General features: G+C 48.5%; 1 protein-coding gene across 1 annotated transcript in view; it reads right to left on the bottom strand.

Moving 5' to 3' along the window:
* The window catches only part of FAM135B (family with sequence similarity 135 member B), a 173,628-nt gene that overhangs the window by 41,535 nt on the left and 117,379 nt on the right, over positions 1 to 14,714 (bottom strand). The window lies entirely within an intron of this gene.

The raw sequence follows: 14,714 nt of genomic DNA, 5'->3' as shown, positions 1-14,714 counted from the left end.
ATGTGAGGTTAGATACTCAGTGCCAGCAGTGCATTTGGGTGCTCTGCACATTGTCATTTGCTTGCAGATGTCGGGCCCAAATGGGGTTTGTGCGATGAGGAAAAGGTGGCCAAGTCCACCGTGGACCTGGAGACCCAGACACAGTGGAAGAGAAGATAGGATGTCTTGGGGTAAATTTCAGGAGGGATTGGTTTTGAGGGCAGAGAAACGCAGCCCCCAGGGAGGGCCGCAGAGGAGGGGGCTGCCGGTACTGGGCTGGAGAATCCCATGGATGTGGGACCTGCCTGTCCATCTATGCTCACGCAGCGAAGGGAGGAAGCCAATGGCTCTTCATGATCCCACACTGCTCTCCCTGTCCTGCCGTAGGCAACTCCACATGGGGAGCTGGTAGAAATCCCCGCTCTGGGTTCTCGTGAGCTGGTGATGCGGCAGCCTCCTGCCTCATTTGGTCTCCTTCCTTGCTGCCATCCGAGAGAACCGAATTGGTCCACGGGGGCAGGACAGGTCTGATGGGGGTCAATGGCCATCCGCATGCCATCTGCAGTCCCAGTGGTGCCACGAGGGATGATCATGGGTGTGTTGTACTCGTGCTAATCACGGCGTCATGATGAGTGGGTCATGAAAGGTGCTACACATCTAGAAAGCGGGATGCAGGTGTCATCTAGCTCTGAGATGGCCATAAGTCAGGTCCCTAGGAAGAAGACTCTGAGACAGAGCTGTGTCTACAGGAGATCCTGGGTGTGGGGTCGGGAGCAACTCTGTGGGAGAGTGGATTGGGGCAGAGGGAAGAGCTAGACCGCACTGTCATGTATCACAGCAGAGACCTCGGTCCATCCCACGGGGAGCTCTGGAGCTACAGGGCCCGGTGGCCTTGGAGGAGGGGCCAGGTCTCTGCACCCGGGCATTGACCATTACTGAGTGTGGGTTACCCCAGGAACAGGTGTGCCCTTGGTCAGCAGCAACCTCCAGAAAGAGGCTTGGCCAACTACCGTTGGCTACCGACATCCTCAGCACTGTGAGGGAATGAACGACTCCGGCCTGAGGAGGGGATCTGGGCAGTGCACCACCTCATCCACTGGAGAGGCCCTCAGTGGACCCTCCGCTCCCCGGGGCCTCCACTGAAACCTGCATTCCGAGGCCACCAGCTCCCTTTTGATTCAGGCTTATGAGAGACATTCAGTGAGGTGTGGAATCAAAAGACTTTTCCATTTCATAAGCAGAAAATTCAGTCAGCTAGGCACTCAAGGTAATCCATATACTCCCATTTATCATCCTTCCTAATATGTTAGGAACAGAAGTTTGTACAGTTGTAGAAAGACGAGTGGAGCTTGTGCATAGCAGGGTGTGTGTGTAGGAACCCCCAGACCCATGGAGCAAGAAGGAATCCACTGTTCACGAAGCATCCACGTACGCCCATTACCTTGATCTCATTTGGTGTTCAACAAACAGCATACAGAACAGATGCTCTCATTTTGACTTTCAAAATGAGAATATGCATATGGTAAAAATCTCAATATTACCAAAGGAAACACAACACAAAGTACCTCATTCCCCAGAGTCCAGTAATTTCTTGTGGATCCTTCTAGAATACGTCCATATGCGTATGTGCATAGATGTTTTACGTGCACTTAATATATGAATGTGTGTCCTGGAAACACACACAGACACACTCACAAGTTGAAAAATGCCCTGGACGGTTCTTTGTTCCTTGTTTTTATCACTTATCATGCCCCCAAAATTCTTTCTAATTAGATCAAATAATAAGTGGTAGGAACTCCAATTTCTATTTCATAGATCAAAAGACTGTGGGTCAAAGAATCAAATGACTTGTACCCGGTCACCCTGCTTTGCCCGCAGAAGTGATTCTCCAGTTCAGGTGCTAAATGGGGGCAGTACCTTCCCAGTGTGCACAGGCGCGTGGAGACCACGCCTGGAGGTGGACAGATGGTCCCAGGCCTGCCTGCTTTGACGGAGGCATTAATTTAAGTCCTGCAGTGCCTCCAGTCGCTGTGACTAAGCAGAAATGAAAGCAGACAGGGGGTTAACAAAGGCATCAGATCCAGGAGCTAGGAGTCCCCACTGTGATTGCTTCAAGCAGCCCTGAGCATCCCGTTTCCTGGTCCTGCCACCAGCTCGCAACTGAACTTTCTTGTCACCAATGCCTCCGATGGAAAAAGCTTCGGGACCTATGGGAGGCAAGGGATCTTGGAAGTCTGATATTAACTTTGACTTTTAAAACTAGACGTGATGAGCGGGGCGCCTGGGTGGCTCAGTTGTTAAGCGTCTGCCTTCGGCTCAGGTCATGGTCTCCAGGTCCTGGGATCGAGCCCCGTGTCAGGCTCCTGGCTGACTCAGCAGGAAGTCTGCTTCTCCCTCTCCCTCTGCCTCTCCCCCTACGTGTGTGCTCTGTCTCTTTCGCTCAATAAATAAATAAAATCTTTAAAAAAACAGATATGATGCGCACTGGTGTTACACACGATGATAAATTACTAAACGCTCCATCTGAAACTAATTATGTACTGTAAGTTGGCTAATTGAATTTAAATGAAACAATAAAAAAATAAAACTAGATACTAATAGCATATGGATTTTTCTCAAGAGACACATAAGATAATCTTTGGGGAATCTTCATAACTCTGATTCAATATGATTATTGAGGTAATACGAAGTCAAAATGGTAACCCAAAGAGAAATCCTGAAGAAAAATGCATGGCTTGAGATTATTACCAACAAATCTTGTTCCCCATAAAAGAGTCGACAACGTAACTTTCTGAAAGTGAGCGAGCTGCTGCAGAATCCCCTTAGCCATCCCCCCCGCCCCCTCCAGGGGTTTGCAAAGCCAGCGTGGGAGAGCCCACGCGCCTCCATGGACCTTGCACAAAGGGTGGGCCTACAGCACAAACTCCCCACACAAAGACAGGAGCCTCGAGCACTCCCTTTCCCCCAGTCTGGAACTGAAACCCTCAATGACAAGCCTCACATATTGCCAGCAGAACAATAGGCTGCACTCGAACTCACGATGGGAGGCTCCAGGCCAGGGCCCAGCCCATAACAGGCACACAGGGGATGTAAGGAGGGGATGGTCATGACATGGCTTCTTAGGGTGGCTGTTAAAGATCAAGCAAGACTATTCCGGTAGAATGCAGACTTGTGCGACGTCCCAGGGTAACGTCAGTGGGCAGGACAAGATGCACCCACCGATGGCCTCCAGGATCATGCCTACGGATGATGCGGCTCAAACATCAACAGCGATCCACTTAGAAACCTATACAAAATGGGTTTTAATTCAACTGAAGCTCCTTGGGAGCTCTGCTGGGACATGGTTTGATTAGAACACAGAATCTGGAGGCCAGTAGGCCTGCACCTTGCTCATGGATCAGCCACTCACTAACGGTGTGACTGGGCTAGCCCCCCATCCTCTGAAGTGTCCATTTCTGATGGGGAGTGGGGAGAGTAATAAAGCCAAAGTGCTCACGAGAGTGCCGGGGTTATATTCAGTACTTAATAGGTGTTAGGAAGGTTTGCTTTTTACTTCTTCCATTATCTAACAGACAAAGCAAGCTTGCCATCAACTTGGACCTTCCTATAAATGAAGGTCACATCAGGTCGCATCTACATCTCCAGATCTAATTCCCCGCCCGGGGCTCTAGATCTCTATTCCAGAGTGCTAGTTGGGCAGCTTGTCTGTTGCCAAAGAGGCATCTTCAAAGGACCTAATTGCTATCACCCTGACCCAATCCTTCTCATCCCTCTGGTCGTCCTTAGTGGACCCATTTGGCCCAACATCCACGATAGCTGTGACATTCTCCGAGACTCCAGATTTCTTTCTCACCTCAGAATCTCTAAGAAAGTCTTGAAGGTTCTGCCTCTACCATGCTCTTGCTTCTGCCCTAGTTTGAGTCTATATTGCTTACTTTAATTGTTAAAGCATCCTTCTAAAGGGTCTTACTGCGCTGGTCTTACCTTCCATCTGTAGCACTAGTGTGTGCAGGTTAGTTTATAGCGTTACCCACTGTCTACAAGATAAAGTTCAAGTTCCTTAGTATGGCATTCAAAGCCCTGAGTCTGCACCACATTTCCAGGTCCTCTGTAGTCTCTTGCACCACAACAGATCTCCAGTTGCCTTTCTCCTTTTAACACCTGCCCCCTGGCTGCCTGTAACTCGCCACCAAGACTCGGGTCAAACGTCCTCTCCTCTGTGAAGCTTCTCCATCCTCTCACTCCTCCCAGATCCTTCACATGCCTCCTTAGACCACCATGATCTCTCCAACCTCCCTGAACACCCTGAGGGTAGAAGCAGTTTGTCTTTTGTCTTTGAACCTGAAAGAGCACATAGAAATTTGATGATTAGGGAAAGAATAAATGAATGAATGAGCTGTAGCCTCCTCTGGGGGATCTCGAGAACACAGGACAACACGGGCCTGGGTGGAAGGTCCAAATCACCGTCACCTCCCCCTTCTTAGAGCCATGGGTTTTCACACAATTTGGGGACTGGGATTGGGATTTGCTACACCGCCACAAAAATCATGCTATTGAAATTTATGTCCTATATATACACACTTATTTATGCTTTATATGAGATACGTACACAATCTGAGATTTATTTGGCCCGTGGTAAGCATTGATAACTTTTCATTTAACACAAACACGCCAGTGAAAGTTAAGACACATTCTTGAATAGAAATATCAGTACATCTTCTGTGTTACAATTGTGGGAGAACACATAATGGAATTGGGTTTTAATATTCTGGATGTTTATTTGAAATAGGAATGCGAGTTCCATCCGACCTCACCATCTAGAGTTCTACTAATAGTAGCCACTGTTCACTAGACGCCTGCCATGTACCTGGCATTATATTTTGGTCCCTGGATCCTTCCTCTCAGTAATTCAGGGGGTTTTTCATTATTATCTTATTTTTAATCGAGGAAACTACGACAGCTTTAATAAGCAGTTGATGTTTATTACTTGACCCTATTCCACGCCAGGCGCTGTCTCAGTGCTCTACATGTATTAATCATTTAATTCTTTTGCCACCCCTATAAAATAAGTACAATTATGTCCCCCCATTTTGTAGCATGGGAGACTGAACCCCAGAGTGGTAAATAACCCATGTGTAGGTCTAAGGGCAAGCAGGTGGTGGATCAACAACTCAGACACAGGCTGGGTGGGAAGCCTCACAGCGCCGAGCTCACTCTGGGAACTGAGCTGGAGGAGGTTTATATAGTATTAGCCTGTGTTTCCACGTCCAGGACGCAGAAGAGTGAAGCCTCTAACCCCAGCTAGGGCCCAGGTTAACAAAGGAACCCCGCTCTATACATTGCAAAGGGAATCAAAGCCCCCTTGGGCTAGCCTCCGCTCTGAAGCCAACTAGCTGGGATCTGGGAAAGCAGTTTTGTCTTTCTGTTCTTCCATCTGGTTGGCCCCAGCCCGCTGTTATCCTGGGAGCAGCGCGATTTTGTGCCCCCATAGCCAGGCTGTAGTGACCAGCTGTGGGCTGAACACCAAGTACCTCTTCCCCAAAACAGCTGAACTGTAGAAATCACAGATGCTCTCACATCTAAGTTGCCATGACTGTCCTCTTCCTGGCACCCCACAGGGTTCCTGGAGCAGGAGAAAGGGGAGCCGGTTGGGCATGGGGGTCGGTGACGCGGTGGACAGGCCCTGGTCTAGGTTACATTCTCATCCAGACACGTCTACACTCTACGTCATGTGCCTGTTGCCTGTCCTCCACCTGCATGTCACTCCAGCACCGAAGGATCCAGCAGGTGACCACCAAGTGACCACAGAGAGCTCTATACAGCTCCGGCCACAAAAGGAGTGAATGTGGCTCAAGGTTTCTCCCCCTCCCTAAGTTTGCTGTCCCCACAGCTCCCCTCCTGGGAATCGGGGACAAAATAGAACTCGTTGACTCCCAGCTACCTTCACATGGGAGCAACGCATCTGTGCAGATGCTGAGGCAACAGTCAGAATGAGGAAGCGCCCAGTCATGTGGCTGAGAGCTGCAAGAGCTCTCTGAAGGGCCATCACAGGGAGCGGTCACACCAGGTCCCAGCGAGGGCGTCCAGAGGCACGTGTATGTGTGAGAACACAGCTTCTCCACTCTTGCTATGTTTTCAATGTGCAGGAACGCCCATTAGCATGACACCCCCGGTTCTTCTTTGCCCATTTGCTGGGCACATGGTGAGTCGGGGGTCAAAAACTGGCATCTTCCTTGTCTTTCTTCTTGACAGCAAGTCCTCCCTGGGAGGCACTGGTCTCCATCCCTCGGCCCTGGGGGAAGCCTGGCAGAGGAGGTGCTCAGCTGGGGAGGCCTGCATCTGTCCAGGACTGCTGTACCTGACCAGGTAAGTAGTTCATTCTGGAATTCAAGATCCGAGAGCCCCCTTGATCAAAGATGTAAGCTACATGATGTCCTCTCTTGGGTTGATCTCCAATTTGTCTTATTGTCTTACTTTCTGATTGGATCACTCGGGTAGAGAGGCAACGGTCTTACTTTTCAGTCCCCCTCACACCCGACAGTAGATCTGATCTCCTCTGAGGATGGAGTCCCTGGCACTCACACTATCCCGCTGTGGACACGGTACTGCCTGGTGCTCAGGACCAGAGGGAGCCCACAAGGAGAGCCGCTTGGTGTTGGGCAGAAGGCTTCAGAAGACCAGTGGCCATTGTTTTCATTCCTGATTCCTAAATATTAATTCTCTCTTGTGTATAAGCCTGTTTTAAACAACATTTTTTAAAAGACACCATTTTGATTCAGCTTGCTTTTGCTTGTATTTTGTGGGGACAAAGCAACAGACTCCCATACACATTTGGTGAACTTGGAATTACAGGAATGACCTGGGTGCCAGGGGTCACATCTGACCTTTGTTACTCCCCAGCTCTAACAACTTGGACAGGGACTTAGGTGCCCTCACAGGTCAAGAGTGAGGGTGAAGGGGGTAGTTCTCTACCTTCTGCAGAGCACAACAGATATGCAGCCTTAGTCTTATGGTTATTACAGGTAAGAATTCCATAAGAAACCTTCTGCTGATGTACCTCATGGCATTTCCTTTGGTAAACTGGTCAATTCCTATATTACCAAGAGATTTTTGACCTGTTTAGAGCTTTAAAAGGCAATAATTCATTAGTAATTAAGTAAGTTGATATATTGACCCTAAATAATTCACCACCGTCTTGTAAGTTACCTTAACGCCTGTGATGTGTTTCAGGTGAATGCATATATATTGCTGCTTTTGATCTATTTGACTTAAGAGAACTACATTTTCACATGATAAGTATTATGATTCAGAGTCCCATTGAGTTTCTTTATATTTTTCACTAAGTCAATGGGATCAACCCAACTCCGTGTATCATCATGGTCCCAGTTATGGGATCCATGTTATGATGCTAAGGCACATGAGTCCAGGAGAGAAAAGCAAGACATGGTGGGAGATGGACAGGTGGGATCTGGTCACAGAGGGCCAGGCATACCATGTTCATCAAAACTCAATTCTCAGGAATCCAGAGACACATAAGAAAGGTACAAAATGTGTGCCATTGTGCTTGTCAAGTTGGGGAGGGGAAGGCATGTGCTGAGGCTCTTCTAGGATGCTGGCTTCTCACAGTAGCTACTGCGTCTGGTCCTCCAAACCTTCAGGGAAGTCGAAATCATAATGTAAACTTACAAAAATGGAATGAGCCCAGAGAAATTAAGTAAATGGCCCTTGATCCCATAATTATTAAGAGTCAAGTCCAGGGTTCCAATACAGTATAGCCATGCTTTCTCATCCCACAGGGCACTACTGCAAATTCACCAGAATCAAAGTCTTCCTAACTGAGGGCAAGACAGTGAGAATAGGGATAATGGCCATCAGAAATGCTGGATTAATTATGCAGTACGTGAAGGGTCGAGCGGTTATTACATCCATCCTCAAGAGGCCAGTTCTAAGACCATAAACTCCAATGTATCTGCAGGATGAGCAAGCTGTCAATCTCAGTGGGACACTGCGACCATTGTAACTATTTCTACTTTGGAAGCTGAAGTGGTTCACTATGGTCTCTTCAAGGTGTAAAATTCTATGCTTTTGTTACTTTAATTATGAAAGGTATTAAATTCCTTCAGCTAACACCAGGGCAGACATAGACTCAGCATCTGTAATTACTCTCCTACTGGGAGCTATGAGGTCTCTCATGTGGATTTGGTCCTTGTCTCTCCTCCTGGCACACCTGGTAGGCTCTTTCCATATGGCTCACTCTGTAGGGAACCTGGAAGGTAGACCAGACAAACCAGCACTGAACATGGATTCTATGTTCTGAGAGCAAACATACAAAGACTGATGTGTCTCCTCATAAGCCTCCTTATCTGAGACACACAGAGCACCCAGACTCATGTCCAGGAGTGAGATGGGGGAAGCAAGAGTGACTGTCTTTCTCAAAGTCAGATGTACGGTACAGGGCATGGCTATCCCTGAATGAGGTGAGCCTGATCCACAAGCCCACACTCCTAATCACTGCCAATTCCTGCCTCCCTGTAGAAGATGCTCAGTGAATGTGGGCCCTCTCTTGGCCCCTGCTGAAACAGATGATTCTGTTCTGAGAGATTATTAAGGCAAATGGGAGGCCACCATATCAATATTACCATATTAGAATGTTTACTTCTAATAGGTAATTACTATTATAGGAAACCAGCTCAAAGCAAGTATGGCTTTCATTGGAATGATCATGGCAATAGTAGAAACCAAAACAAGAGTATCTGCATAAAATATTATAGTTTATCTAGAGCTTTTAAATCAACCATGTAAGGTATAGGTCATTATTAGCCTCATTCTATGGATGAGGAGGCAGAGGGGTGGATCTGTCAGACACAGTGTCGGGAATTGAGTTTCCTATGAAAAAGAAATTGTCAAAATTAATAGACCAGGAACAGCATGGAGGACATTAGGAGAAGGAAGGGAAAAATGAAGAGGGGGAACTCGGAGGGGGAGATCAACCATGAGAGACGATGGACTCTGAGAAACAAATTGAGGGTTCTAGGGGGGAGGGGGGTGGGAGGATGGGTTAGCCTGGTGATGGGCATTAAGGAGGGCATGTACTGCATGGAGCACTGGGTGTTATACGAAAACAATGGATCGTGGATCACCACATCAAAAACTAATGATGTTTTGTATGGTGATTAACATAACATAATAAAATTAAATTAAAAAAATTAATAGACCAAAAATAAGCTGAACACATTTTAAGTAAAATTTGGACCACATCTCTGGCCATGTTGCAATCAAATACTGCTGTGCAGTTTTCTTACTTGCATTTGCCTCAGGTTCAAGATGAAGCTTTAAACGTATGGCCACCAACACGACTGCATTGACGTCTCACTGTGACATTTCTTAATCGAGGCTAGGGCATTTGACTTGTCGTCCAAGCTGGTCTGCGTCTATCGACAGCTTCTTACGTGGTAGTACTCTGGCGAATGTGGTGAGCACCTTCTATGGGGTACAGAGCCCACCATGTATTTGTGATCCTTTCCTGCCTCTCCTGTAATAAAGGCAATTATTTCCAAGCGCTGTGGTGAGGAGCAACTAAGACAGGTCATGGAAGCAAGGTGCTTAGAAGAGCATCTGCTAAAGAATGGGCACCCAGCAAAGAACAGATCATCACACTCTGGGGACACACAAGAGGTGCGGGAGAGATGACAAGAGTCCTGAAGGGCAGGGAGGACGAGGCAGAGTCAGGATGATAATACCAGCGACCATCCTGTGCACAGGCTGCCTCATTTTTCTCTGATCTGAGGAGATCGAGGCGTAGAAAGAGGAAATTAGAGAAGGCCAGAACCCACTTCCCTGCAGTCTTCCCAACGCAGGTCACCCTCCGGCCTTTCTCTTTTCAGTATTGTACACAGAGCCTCCAAACGATGTGAAGGGGCCACTTTACCGCTGTGTTTATTAACAAGGACTCTGCAGACAGTAGATTCTTCAACTGAGGTGACTGCAGTTGATACATCACTCCAGTGCAGAAAACGCTGAACACTCCACATCGGAAAGCACTGGATCCATCTATCGAAACATTTCCAGCGTTGGCACTTCCAGTTTCTGGTATTTTACTTCCATTTGTTCTTCATTAAAAGCAATTCCCCAAACTGTGCACAATGTTCAGCAATTTTGTTAGCAGTTGGCAAATTGGATTCTTAATATTTAATCTAATTGAGAACAACATTACACAACTCACACTGAACAAGCAATTTAGTTGTCAGATCATCATAAAAGCCCAAACACCTTTCTGATGAATGTAGTTTTACAGTCTAGCTGGAGGAAGGCTCGGATTTAAAGAAAAAAAATACTCTTCTCCAACTCTATCATCTATATTCATGTCTCTTAAAAATCACCAGTCACTACGTGTGATGCTTTAAAAATGAGAGATGGTGCGTTGTGTGAAATGAGCATCTGGTCCATCATTGGGGTCAAACTGAACTCAAACACTAGCTTTGCAAATCATAAGCTCATCAGCGCTGCACCCATGTACATGCCAAGTCTCTCTATTAAAACAATTTTGGAATGTGATACCATCTATAAGATTGTTGACAGGATCGGTTCCATGACAAATAAAATGCCTGGTAGAGATTAACTGCATTATTTGGTTACTTCATAAATAGTAGATACAATGAATAAAATAATATCCTTATCATGATGGTTAATTCTATTATTTTTATTAATCCCATTATAGTGTTACAGAGCGTCATCTTGGTTTTCCTCATTAGCAGATCACACTCAGGAGCTATAGGAGGTGGGCAGATGGAGCAACGAATGAGGGAGGTTACGTTCTGCGTGTTGTTTTCATTTTCATGTAATTCGCTTTTGCTTTAAGTAATGTCTTCAAATCTTTAAGGCTTGGCTTTTGGATCTGGCAGAAACATCTTTTGGGGATAGGATTTTAGCTTGTTGAGGATACAATATTGAGGGAGTTTATCTTGCTGGCAAGCTGCTGCTTGTGGATTTAAGCAAGAGAAGGGCAGGTGCAAGAAGAGAAAAGAAACGGGAGAACAGTTAGCAGACTGTCCAGAACCGTAAGGGCCGTGGGCTCACTGAGGAGCAGAGAGAAGGCAGCAAGCTCCACCGGGCTGGGGCCCACTTAGAACAGGAGGGGCTGGGGCGCCTGGGTGGCTCAGTCGTTAAGCGTCTGCCTTCGGCTCAGGTCATGATCCCAGGGTCCTGGGATCGAGCCCCGCATCGGGCTCCCTGCTCCGTGGGAAGCCTGCTTCTCCCTCTCCCACTCCCCCTGCTTGTGTTCCCTCTCTCGCTGTGTCTCTCTCTGTCAAATAAATAAATAAAATCTTAAAAAAAAAAAAAAAGAATAATGGAAGGGGCGCCTGGGTGGCTCAGTCGTTAAGCATCTGCCTTCGGTTCAGGTCATGATCCCAGGGTCCTGGGATCGAGCCCCGCATCAGGCTCCCTGCTCCGCGGGAAGCCTGCTTCTCCCTCTCCCACTCCCCCTGCTTGTGTTCCCTCTCTCGCTGTGTCTCTCTCTGTCAAATAAATAAATAAAATCTTAAAAAAAAAAAAAAAGAACAGGAGGGGCTGATGGACGTGAGCGCCCCATCCACCCTGGATGTTGCGGCCAGAAGTCAGCCCCCAACCCGACCCAGAGACTCTGCTTGTGGCCCCCACTCCCTTACAGAAGCCCCTGCTCCAGAGACCAAAGCTGGCCACCCTCCCTGTGGCTTCACCTGGCCCGGCCTTCACTGCCCAACACCAGCCTGCTCTGACCCTGAACCTGGCCTCCCATCCCAGGCTGCCTGCCTCCAGGCTCGGAGCCTTCACCTCCCACACCCGTGTCCCAGATGGCTGGCCAGAGCCCCCTGCCATCTCTCCCAGTCAACGAGACGCCCTCCCTTTTGGGAGCTACTCTGTAATTTCCTCGACTCAGATGCTGCTGCTAAGAATACTTCTACTCTGAGGCAGAAAAACCTCTTTCAAGAAGAGTTCGGGATGTTTTTGAGCCTGAGTATGGTAAGTGTCACTACAACCAGCAATATTCTGGAATTAAGTAGAATGCAGGAAATGCTACCATGGTGCCCAAGCCACTCATGTCCGCATTTACTCAAGAGTCATTTAGTGGCTCTTGTTTCTGGGGCAGGCTAGGGAATAGAAGGATTATTGGCACGTGATTTCTGGGTGCAAGGCCCGTGTGGTCGGGTGTTTGCGGCAGAGACGGATGGTTTGGGTACCGCTCGGTAAGCGCCAGGATCAAGTTTACACACAAGGCCACGTGGCACAAGGTAAAGCATGTGCACCCATCCTGGGGCAGTCAGGGAATGGCCATCTTATTATTTAAAAGAAATCAGTGGTTAAAGTAGGAGGCGGAACATTCCATACGTGAAGGTCAACCTTTGGCAGAAGCAAAAATAAAATCGAGATGATGTCGGCAGAGTGTACGTGCAGGGACGACCCATGAAGAGGGGTTTAGGTTTTGAGGCCAGAGGCAGCACCAAGACCTCTCTTCGTTGTCACGAGGGTGATTTTCAGGTTCACCAGCTCATGGAAGCCAAGGGGAGACAGTGAGGAGGGAAGAGAATCAAAAGATTCTCTTTTGATGCGGACGGGAAGCGTCCGCACAGGAAGTGGAAGAGGGACAAGGAGAGGTGTGAAAACGAAGATACGAAGATACTTTACTGACAGATCTGCGGGAGCCCGTCTCTGGCATCGGTGTGCAAGAGAGGAAGGGGCCCAGGATGACTCTGAGGTTCCTGGACACTCGCTCAAATAAGCAACACCGAGCACAGGCCCGGGTCCCAGGAACAGGGCCCCAGATGAGGAGACGCAGTGTCTGAGATGAAATCTCCGGAGCCCCATCCCTGGGGTTGACATCCCAGCGCCATCATTCACAACCTTCCTGACCTTGGGCCAACTGCTCTCCGCAGGCCTCAGTTTCCTTATCTGTAAAATAGGGGAAATACTACTAGCTCCTTCACAGGGGGCGAGTGAAGAGTAGATCCGAGAATATGCACACAGCCTTAAGACGGACGAGTAAGAACTCTGCAAAGTTTGGCGAATATTATTCTACTAATTAACTGCAAGCACGGAGTGTGGCCTGAATATGAGCCATGGAACCACAGCCCTTATGTCTCTGTGAATTCACTGCCGGCATCACTGGAGACAGCTGGCAGGTAGCACACTGAACACTTGTATCGGGAAGCTTCAATCCAGCACCTGAAGATTACCACAGGGACAAGCCTTGGCAGGTTACATCCACCCTCGGGGCCCCAGGCTCCCCTTCGATGAGAGGGGTTAACCCATCCCGGGGCTGTGATGATATTCAATGAATACCAGGGCCAAAGGGCTTTGGGACAGAGAGCACAGTGGAACTCAGGGATCGTGTTCCCAGTACTCGCCACAGCGGTGCGGACTCTCAAAAAGTGCAGGTCAGGCATCCTGGGAGGTGTGCATGGGCTGTGCACGCTCCCCGCCCTGCCTCCACCCCGGAAGTCTCACATCCCAGAGGCAACGCTGAGCAAAGTTTAGAGTATTCCCTGAAGCCGCAAGCAGACTTTCCAGCAGCCATGAGCAAGCATCGGCTTCGTCAAAAGTTCTCCTGGGAAAGTGAATGAGATCAACACGGCACAGGATTCTTTGCTACCCAGAGAAGGCAGCCAGTGAAGCAGAGAGTATGGCAGAAGTCAGCGAGGGATGAGGTTCGTCTCCAATAAATCCTGGAGCAGATGACTGCCACCGTGGAAGGGACAGCCGGCACAGCCCCGCGCCTGCAGACACGCAGCCCATCTATATCCGCAGTGGTCTGAAGACAAGATTCCAGGAGGGCTGCATTGTTGAGTCTACTTTTGGAATAGGAGGTCCGGGGTGAGTGCACGTAGGGAGTTGCTGGTTGCCAATAAAACTGTAAGTGACGCCAACAAAACTGGCTACGAAGTCACTGTCAACACGATTTACGGCAACTCGGGGAGGGGGGTGGTGTTCAATAAAAGAGGGCGTATCTCCTGCTCTCAGGGATCGGACTTTGATTATACTTTACGAACACTCATGCATCTGGTATTTGCCGAGTGCAGGTGCTCGCCCACTCGAGGAGGATCCCCACCTCCTGAAGGAAGCCACAGTCTGCCCTGGAGCCTTGGGTCTAGCAGGGAAGACAGACAATGCTGTCCAATGGGGTGGGCAGTGCACCACGCAGGCGTGAGAGCCCAGAGCCAGTCTGGGTGATCAGGCAGAGCCTCCTGGGGAAATGAATATTCATTCTGGATCCTGAAAGATGGGCCAGGGGAAAACTGAAAAACAAAACAAAACAAAACAAAACTCTCATGTTCTGCCTTTCTCGCTCAGGGGAGGAATAGATGTGGTCACTCCGCTGTTTATGTTTGTGAACAAGATGGCACTTGGAAGCTGTCACTGCTTCTGAGTGAGCTGACCGGCTGGTGATGGAGGAGATGCTGGGGAGGGAGAATCAGCTCCCCAAAGTCTGATTTACCCACAGCAACCTCTGTCCTGGTGGACACTGCAAGAAGTGTGTTCACGTAGCATAAACTATGTCTTTGGAAGAGAGCCACAAGGCTCACCATTTTGTAAGGGGGGAAACTGAGGCCTGAGACCCCATAACTAGTGGGCTGCAGAGTTTACTCAGGCCCTCAGCTATGGAGTCTACCAAACTTCTTCACTTACTAGCGGTGTGAATTTGGGCAAATAACACAACCTCTGTGCCTGTTTGCTGATGATACCATTGTTACAGCCGTGGT

Source organism: Mirounga angustirostris, unplaced genomic scaffold, assembly GCF_029215605.1.
Source record: "Mirounga angustirostris isolate CCGP_5_RB_7025 unplaced genomic scaffold, mMirAng1.0.hap1 SCAF_4, whole genome shotgun sequence".
NCBI classification, from domain to species: domain Eukaryota; kingdom Metazoa; phylum Chordata; class Mammalia; order Carnivora; family Phocidae; genus Mirounga; species Mirounga angustirostris.
Note: the sequence above shows the minus strand (reverse complement) of the source record. Positions and strands in the feature narration are given on the sequence as shown.